This window comes from Mustela nigripes, unplaced genomic scaffold (genome assembly GCF_022355385.1).
Source record: "Mustela nigripes isolate SB6536 unplaced genomic scaffold, MUSNIG.SB6536 HiC_scaffold_687, whole genome shotgun sequence".
Classification (NCBI taxonomy): domain Eukaryota; kingdom Metazoa; phylum Chordata; class Mammalia; order Carnivora; family Mustelidae; genus Mustela; species Mustela nigripes.
In genome coordinates this window covers 18,690-28,812 of record NW_026740094.1, presented here as the reverse complement: position 1 = coordinate 28,812, position 10,123 = coordinate 18,690, and positions in this window count along the sequence as shown.

The following is a 10,123-nucleotide window of genomic DNA, read 5'->3' as shown; positions in this document are numbered from 1 at the left end:
TGCACTCTCTTTCTCTCTCAAATAAATAGATAAATCTTCAAAGTAGGGGCGCGTGGGTGGCTCAGTGGGTTAAGCCGCTGCCTTCGGCTCAGGTCATGGTCTCAGGGTCCTGGGATCGAGCCCCGCATCGGGCTCTCTGCTCAGCAGGGAGCCTGGTTCCTCCTCTCTCTCTCTGCCTGCCTCTCTGCCTACTTGTGATCTCTGTCTGTCAAATAAATAAATAAAATCTTTTAAAAAATCTTCAAAGTAAACTTAACGCATTAAAAAGAAAAAATAAAGTAAGTCTGGGAGACAATCACAGGCAAGAGGAAGCTAAGGAGACATGATGACAAAAATGCAGTATGGTGTTCTGGATGAGATCTTGGAAAAGAAAAAGGACTTTAAAAAGCACTGAAGTCAGGGGCGCCTTGGTGGCTCAGTGGGTTAAGCCGCTGCCTTCGGCTCAGGTCATGATCTCAGGGTCCTGGGATCGAGTCCGGCATCGGGCTCTCTGCTCAGCAGGGAGCCTGCTTCTCTCTCTCTCTCTGCCTGCCTCTCTGCCTACTTGTAATCTCTGTCAAATAAACAAAAAAAATCTTAAAAAAAAAAAAAGCACTGAAGTCTGAAGAAAGTCTGGAGTTTAGTTAACAGTAATATACTGATGTTTTTCTGATTTTGACAGTTGGTCCACAGTAATGGGAGATGATGACATTAGGGGAAGCTGAAGAGTGAGGGATTTGTGGGAACTCTATTATCTTTGCGACTTTTTTTTTTTAAGAATTCATTTTTTAAGGGCACCTGAGTGGCTCATTCAGTTAAGAGTCTGCCTTTGGCTCAGGTCATGATCTCAGGGTCCTGGGATCGAGCCCTGCGCTTAGTGGGGAGACTGCTTCTCTCTCTACCCTTCCCCCCGCTTGTGATCTCTTACTCGTTCTCTCAAATAAGTAAAATCTTCCTTTTTTTTTTTTTTAAGGTTTTATTTATTTGACAGAAAGAGACACAGCAAGAGAGGGAACACAAGCAAGGGGACTGAGAGAGGGAGAAGCAGGCTTCTCGCTGAGGAGGGGCCTGATGCAGGGCCCGATCCCATTCCAGGACTCTGGGATCATGACCCAAGCTGAAGGCAGATGCCTAACGACTGAGCCTCCCAGATGCCCCATCAAATAAATAAAATCTTAAAAAAAAAAAAAGAATTTATTTTTAAGTAATCTCTATTCCCAACATGGGGCTCAAACTCACAACCCTGAGATCAAAAGTCGTATGTTCCACTGATATCAGAAATTGTTCCAGGGTCACCTGGGTGGCTCAGTGGGTTAAGCTGCTGCCTTCGGCTCAGGTCATGATCTCAGGGTCCTGGGATGGAGCCCCGTATCGGGCTCTCTGCTCAGCAGGGAGCCTGCTTCCCTCTCTCTCTCTCTCTCTGCCTGCCTCTCTGCTACTTGTGATCTCTCTCTGTCTAATAAATAAATAAAATCTTTTAAAAAATTGTTCCAAACTGAAGAGGTTATAAAAAGAAGAAAAATAAGAATATTTTCCCACTGGGCATTGTTACGTGTGGTGGTTTGCCTGGATCTGCTGCTCTACAGCCTACAAAGTTGGACAAAGTTGGCACCGAAGGTGGCAGAGCTGGAAGATGGGAAGGCCTGGATCCCTGAGGATGCCAGTGAGCTGCTGAATAAATTACCCAGCCCTGGAGCAGACCTGCATCCGCACCACTTATTTCTGTGAAGCAGTCATCTCATTTTATTTGAGTTTTGTTGTTGTTTTCCCTTTCCCTCTTGAAGATTGTAGATGAAATCCTTCTGGTTAAGAAGGGCAGCCAAGTGCACCGACTGGTACATGGAAGTGGCCCAGGGGCTGAGGTGGGAGTCTGTGAGATGCAAAGGAAGGACTGGTGAGGTCTGCTTGGAAATAGCACCAAGACCAGGTTCACGTAGTGGGCTAGTATTGAGCCGAGTCTTTTTTTTTTTTTTTTTTTTTAAAGATTTTATTTATTTGTCAGAGAGAGAGAGAGAGTGCAAGCACAGGCAGAGAGAGTGGCAGGCAGAATCAGAGGGAGAAGCAGGCTCCCGGCGGAGCAAGGAGCCCGATGTGGGACTCGATCCCAGGACGCTGGGATCATGACCTGAGCCGAAGGCAGCTGCTTAACCAACTGAGCCACCCAGGCGTCCCTCTTTTTTTTTTTTTTTAAGTTATTTATTTAGGTAATTTCTACACCCAACATGAGGTTCAGACCTACGACCCCAACATCGAGTCGCATGCTCTTCCACCAGCCAACTAGGCTTCCCAGCTGAGCCTTTTTTAATTTTTATTTTTTAAATTAATTTATTTATTTGAGAGAGAGTGAGAGAGCAGAGGGCGGGGGAGGGGCGGAGGGAGAGCGAAACCTTCGCAGACTCCTCACTGAGCATGGAGCCCCATGCAGGGCTCGATCTTAAGATCCTGAGATCACAACCCAAGCCAAAACCAGGAGTCAGACACTTAACTGACTGCACCACCCAGGTGTCCCTGAGTCTTTTTCAAAAGTTGAGATATAATTGACATATAACTGAGCTGAGTCGTGAAAGGTGACAGGTGTTTGGGAAGTGGGCAAGGAGGGGTGGGCGTGGAGGGAGCAGGGAGAGGCCGTTAATGTTTCAGGTTCATAAAGAACAGGCAGAACCCAGAGCTGGAGGCCGAGGGAGCTGTAGGGCCATGTCGGAGATGGATGGTCCTGCAGAAGAGAGGTGTCCTGCAAGGGGACCAGCGTGACCAGATTTGCTTGGTAAGGGGCTCCCCTTGGCCGCTCTGTCAAAGAGGGTCAGGATCTGAAAGACTGGAGACTTGGAGACCAGGTTGAATAGTTTAGGACAACAGTGATAATCTGAAGTCCTCAGAAGGTTTATGGGAAGAGATTTCTGGATTTACTTATGAGGTAGAGTCCATAGGATGTGGTCTCTCACTGGATATGGAAGTGCAGGGGAGGGAGAAGTTATAAGCATGGTAAAAACAAAGGTGGTGGTGGGGTGCCTGGGTGGCTCAGTGGGTTAAAGCCTCTGCCTTCGGCTCAGGTCATAATCTCAGGGTCCTGGGATCAAGCCCCCTATTGGGCTCTCTGCTCAGCAGGGAGCCTGCTTCCTCCTCTCTCCCCCTCTGCCTACTTGTGATCTTTGTCTGTCAAATAAAATCTTTAAAAAAATAAAAAGGTGTTAGGGAGCAAGATAGGGGGTATAGAGGGAGGCTCTGGTTTAAGAAAAAGAAAACAGAATAATTTCACTTTGCCATGTTGCCTTTGAGGTCCAGAAGGGAACTAGGTGGACATGGAGGGGAGACAGTTGAATCTAGTGGTCTGGGGTATAGGAGAAGCCTGACTCAGCAGCATCATGGCATACATGTGCCGAGGGCAGGCGTAGATCACCCAGGTAGGGCATGTGGAGGGAGAAGCCCCAGAACCCCGGCGTACATTCAGGGAGCTAAGATTAAGTGGTATTGCAGAAGACAAAAGGCCATATTTCATAGCAAGATGAGTATTCTAGAAGAGTGTTTGTCCAATAGAAATATAATGCCAGCCACATAATTTTAATATTTTCATATCTATACTAGAAAAGTAAAAAGAAACAGGTAAAGTTAATTTAAAAAAAATTTTAAAGATTTTATCTACTCATTTGAGAGAGAGGATAAGCAGGGGGGGATAAGCAGGATAAGCAGAGAGAGAGGATAAGCAGGATAAGCAGACTCCCTGCTGAGCAGGGGGCTTGATCCCAGGACCCCAAGATTATGACCTGAGCCAAAGTCAGACAATTAACTGACGGAGCCACCCAGGAGCCAAAAGGTTAATTTTAATAATATATTTTATTTCACCTGAAATAGCCCCCCCCATTATTTCAACATGTAATTAATATAAAAATGTCAATGAGGTCTTTTACAGTGTTTTGTTTTTTTTTTTCTTGTACAAAGTCTTTGAAATCTGGTATTTACACCTACTGCACATCTCAGTTGACCAGCCCCATTCGAAGTGCTCCGTGGCCACCTAACTGGACAGTTCCAGTGTGAGGCAGATCTAGGTTCAAAATCCTCTCTCAGCCCAAATTTTCTCACCTGTGAAACAGGGTATCGTGGCTGTCTGGCATGTAGGGTAAAGTTCATGACCCATAGCAGTCCTCGAATCCACGGTGGTTTTTATGAAGGGAGGGGAGAGCTTTGTCGTGGGGGCGGTGGAGGTGGTAAGGAATGGTTGGACGTTTTGTGTTTTCTTCAAAGATGGTAGAGGCTTGGTATGTTTTTAGGCTACAGGGAAGTTGCTGGTAAAGAGGGAGACAGAGGAAAGAAGGGATAAAGCAATGTTAGAACATTTGAGAAGGTAACAGAGGGAGATGGAATTGAAAATTAGCCTTAAACCCTAGCTGGGCACTTTTCTTCTCTGAGAACAAAGGGAAGGAAGCCAGGGTGGACAGGAGCAACGCTCACTAATGGGTCCTCATTGCGTTCTGTATGTAGAGCCCTCTCTGCACTGTGTGCATTTTCCCAACCCGTCCTGCCAGCTCCCGGAAAGGTGGGGCCTGCCAGTGATCCTGATGATAGCTGAGGAGATGGAGTCTGTGAGGGTAACTTTCCTACGGTCATAGAGCTTGTGGAGCTAGCGTTTGAACCCAGGAATTCTGATGCCAGAGTCTATATCCATCTTTCTGGCAGAATGTTCCTTATTTTGGTTTTGCCTTGTGTTTCTTTATGATTAGATTCAGGGTATGGATTTCTGACCAGAATACTACACAAGTGATGCCTCCTTCGCAAGCATCACATCAGAAGGTGCGTGATGTCTCTCTGCCCCTCAGTGGCCACTCCGTCAAAGTGCGTCCAATTTCTCCAGTTCATAGTTAATCTTTTCCCTTTCAACTAACAATTTGAGTGGACACTTTCGATTGTATGTATGTATGTATGTATGTATGTATGTACGTATGTATTTGAGAGAGAGAAAGAGGTCGAAAGAGAGAATGAGGGTGAGGGAAGAGCAGAGAGAGAGGGAGAAGCAGACTCCCTGCTGAGTGGGGAGCCTGACATGATGCAGGGCTTGATCCCAGGACCCTGAGACCATGACCTGAGCTGAAGTCAGACACTTGACCAATTGAGTCATCTAGGGGCCCCTCGAGTGGACACGTTCAAACCTCTTCCTGCTCATCATCATGTTCCCTCCTAAATCTAGCCTTCATGCATGATTCTTGTCCATTTCACGGTGATGGCTACAAAACTCCAGCACTCCCCAACACCCCCCATTTGGTGCTCAGTGACATTCCACTTGAGCAAGAGCCCTCCTTTCTCTCCTCTTTCAGGACATGAATTCACTGATTCTGATTTTTTTCGATGTGGTACAATTTATTAGTGCCTTAAGCATTTTAGTGCCTAATATCCCAGATCTGGCTGCTGGCAGCCCCTTCAAAGCTGGCTCCTTTATCTTATGACACGCCTCCTTTTTTTTTTTTTTTTAATACTTTCTTTTTGGCATAAAACAATGTTCCAGGCTCCTCCTCTCATATCTACAATGCCCCAGCCCTGGAATCAGCCATTTCTCTAAAACACTCTGCTACTGGGTTGCCTGGGTGGTTCACTCCATTAAGTGTCCAACTCTTGGTTTCAGCTCAGGTCATGATCTCAGGCTTGTGGGATCAAGCCCTGCATTGGGCTCTACACTCAGCTCGGAGTCATTTACGACTCTCTGCCTCTCTCTGCTTCTCCACCTCTCTCTTGCGCTCTCTCTAATAAATAAATAATCTTTTTTTTTAAAAAAAACCTGATTCTTTTTAGGGGGAAATAGTATTAGAGAACAAGATCTCATGGCAAAATGTGCTTATTGCTAATGGAGTGGAATTGATTTTAGGCCCTTTTTGCGGACAGAGCTGAATATACATGCATACACGTATATACACAATAAGAATGTACTCACCCATACATAGTCTAGAAATCATGAGTCCACACTGATGTCTCCAATTCCAATCCATTGTCACAGTTTTTGTTTCCCTCCATTAAATGTGTTTCTTCTTCCAGATTGAGAACCCCGACTTTTTTAACATCAACACCTGTATTCATTTGCTCAGTCATATGATACACCTAAAGGTTTCAGAATCATTTTGCTAATACCAGCACTAAACAAACCTACCAAAGATAGTTCAGAACTTGTTTGAATTTCTCTTCCCATTCCACCCCAACAGCAGCCACCAGTGCCTTCTTCCCCACCACCTCCTAGCAAGGTTGTTTGTTGATGGGGTCAAGGTAATAGGGAGGGGCAGAGTGCTTAAGGAAATGGAGGGGGTGTGAACTAGTCCTGCAAGCGGGTGTGTGTGTGTGTGTGTGTGTGTGTGTAAACTTCAGTTTTCAGAAGCAGGAAGTTAGTTTCAGAGGCTGGACGGGATCCATGAGCTGGGGCCCCAGTTCACTTGAGGGCACGTTTTCCTGCAGCCATCTTGGCAGCCTGGGTGTAGGAGTAGAAGACAGATGGTTGGGATGGCTAGACTGATCCAACATTGGGGAACTACCAGGTGGATATGGCAGAAGGACAGAGATGGAGGACTCCAGGATGCTGGCAAGAGAGTGGCTGACATATGTGCCCGGCAGTCTGGGCTGAGTTGGAGAGGAAGTGAAGCCAAGAAGGAGAAAGGAGAGTCATTGGGGCTTGGGCTGGGCTGCGAAATTTCTAGTCACTGAATACCACCGTCTAGGAATAGCCAGTTCAGGGGACTGGAAGTACAGATGGCTTGAACCAAATCTGGTAGGGGGCAAAATGGAAGGGGCAGGACTTTGAGCAACTGAAGAGCCTTTGTTTCCCCAAGGAGCAGAGGCTGAGAGGGGGGGGACCACACTGGCCCTGGCTGAACAGAGAGGCTGTCTCAGTCACAATAGTGCCTGATCAACAGCTGTGAGAAATGTTCAAATAAATGTGATTTTGTAAAAATGAAGAGAACTTGGGGATTATTTCAGGACAGTCAATTTACTTTAAGGGCAGAAAACAGGTTGGGAGCTGTGAAGCCACTGTACTCCCTCCCCCAGCAGCCTGGGTGGGGTTCAGACCCAGGGGCTTTAAACTTAAGTTGATGGCTCTCTCTAACCCACTACCACATTCTGAAGCTAGCAGAATGTCTTCCGGAATGGTTTGTTTTAGTGCAGAACAAGTTCTGTTTTCCTACCTGGGTTTGAAGCAGGAGGGCAGGAATGGCGTCTGCTGGTGCATTCCTTCTGATGGATGGATCAGTGGGATGAGTTCGTATCTTAGGGAAGAAGGGTCCCAGGGAGTCTGAATTTCCAAGTAGCGTTATTTCTTTTTATATTCTTGGGGATCTTCCTTTCTTTTGACTCTTATTAAAGCAAGCATTACTCTAGACATGTGGTGTAGGCTTTGTCACCAGAGCTTTGTCTGTAGATAGACTAATTAAAACAGTGCTGTTCCAGGCACCTCGGTGGCTCAGTGGGTTAAGCGACTGACTTCCACTCAGGTCATGATCTGGGAGTCTCCTATCCAGTCCAGCAGCAGGCTCCCCCTCCCCTCTCCCCTCTCATGCTCTCTTTCACTCTCTCTCAAATAAATAAATAAATAAAATTTAAAAGCAATCCTTTTCTGAACCCAGTTTCACAAGGAAGATTGTTTCTCACAGACCAAGTGACTCGGCTACACAAAGTTAAGCTGGAACCCACTTAAAGGGGAAAATTAATTCAGAGCTTCCTTTTATTTGATCAGGCAGCATCAAGGTGAAAAAAAGGGGACGAAGATGCTGGGCCTCATCAAGCATTAACAGAGGTGGGTTTATCTGCCCCAGGAATATTCCATTAAGAAATAGGTCCCTGGTGGAATGTAGCTCAACTAAACCCAGCCATGCCTTATAGTTTGCCTTTGTAGCTTAAAGGACAGAGTAAGTTTTGTGGCATCAAAGGTATCCTGTGCAGAAAGTGCCAAGTCTCTGAGCTCTGGAAACACCTCTGCTATCCTAGGGAATGAAAGCACAACTAGTCTGAGAACAGCCTGGAAAACCAGAAGTAGCAGTTTTATTTCTGCAAAGCAGAGCCTTTTGTGTGGCATTTTTGCTGAAAGCTGGGATCAACATTGGTGACATCACTAAGCCAGAGATCACCAGTAGTATCGAGTGGCCAGGTACCAGGAGATCTCCAAAATTCTTACACTGTTTTTAAATTTTTAAAAAATTTTTTAAAGATTTTATTTTTTTATTTATTTGACACACAGAGAGAGATCACAAGTAGGAAGAGAGGCAGGCAGAGAGAGGGGGGGAAGCAGGCTCTCTGCCGAGCAGAGAGCCCAATGTGGGGCTCGATCCCAGGACCCTGAGATCATAACCTGAGCCAAAGGCAGAGGCTTAACCCTCTGAGCCACCCAGGAACCCCTGTTGCACCTTTTTAACGACAAATGGAAAAAACAAACATGCACCTAGATTTTTTTTTTCAAGGAGCCTGTATGTCCATACAGAGTTCCTGTATCTAATGTTCTACCACAAACTTAAGGGGAATGCTAACTGTCATCACCTTACTTGTTTGGAATTGTTTCTGCCACTTCTTTTTTTTTTTTTTTAAAGATTTTATTTATTTATTTGACACAGAGAGATCACAAGCAGGCAGAGAGGCAGGCAGAGACAGAGGAGGAAGCAGGCTCCCCGCTGAGTAGAGAGCCCGATGTGGGGCTCGATCGCTCGGGGCTCGATCGCTCGGGGCTCGATCGCAGGACCCTGGGATCATGACCTGAGCCGAAGGCAGCGGCTTAACCCACTGAGCCACCCAGGCGCCCCTGTTTCTGCCACTTTTAAGAAGTGTCCCTTCTCCAAAGACAGAAAGGAATATTGACACAGGACCTCAATAGTGACCACATGGTCCCCAAAATAAGACTTCTAAAGAAAACATGTTCACCTTAAATCCGTCTTGAGTCTTAAATGCTATCTGTGACTATGCATTTAACTTATAAAGAAAACAGAGTATGAAATACATTATTTTTCCCTTTTCCGTTAAAAAAATATGTATATATTTTAATAATCTTTATGGGATTCAAACTCACAACCCTGAGGTCAAGTCACATGTTCTACCACTGAGCCTGCTAGGCACCACCCCCTCACCCTAACCTTTTTCGACAACTGTTGATTGTCAAGTTGATCTTGGTCTCTGAACTGACTAAAATGCTCTTTTTTCTACTTTTCCCTGATTCCATTCTCCTGATTCACTCTTAGTGATCAAGATGCTTTGGGTTGTTTGTCCTGTAGCATTTGTGATGTTCACACAGAATCAATTAGTTTATCATTTTCAACTTTCCAGCTCTAGGCACCCCTCACAGCTTCCTACCAATAGCACAATGAGGGGCACCTGGCTGGCTCAGTCGGTTAAGCATCTGCTTTCAGGTTCTAGGATCGAGTCCTGTATCTGGCTCTCTGCCCCACGGGGAGCCTGCTTCTCCCTCTCTTTCTGCCTGCTGCTCCCCCTACTTGTGCCCGCTCTCTCCCATTCTCTCTAATAAATTAAAAAAAAAAAAGGACAATGAGAAATGACTGGCATTCGGCTGCCAGAGGCTGCAGTATGTAAATACCAGGTGGGCGCTTCTTCCTAATCACGGGAGCAGGAAAGCTTGCCTCTCTTCTAAAGAAAACATGTAGCTGCTCCTTTGCAGGGCTGTGTGTTGAGCAGGGCTCAGCTCAAACCGCACCACTTTTTGGCAATTACCAGATGTGGAGGCTGTGCCTGAACTGCATGGATTTTCTCCTTTTGCCCCTTCAATATCTTAGCACCCAAACAACGTCTCAGCAAGCTTTCCCTCCGGCCCCCACCTCAGGAAGTTTTTTCCTTTCAAAAAGTACTTAAAGGGGCTCCTGGGTGATACAGTTGGTTAAGTGTCTGACTCTCGACTTCAGCTCAGGTCATGATCTCAGGTTCGTGATTCTGAGCCCCGTGTTGGGCTCTGTGCTGACCATACAGTGAGCTCGAGATTCTCTCTTTCCCTCTCCCTGCCTCTCTCCCCACTCGTGCTCTCATTCTTTCAAATACAATCTTTTTTTTTTTTTAAGATTTTTAAATTTATTTATGTGACAGACAAAGATCACAAGTAGGCAGAGAGGCAGGCAGAGAGAGAGGAGGAAGCAGGTTCCTTGCTGAGCAGAAAACCTGATGCAGAGCTCGATCCCAGGACCCT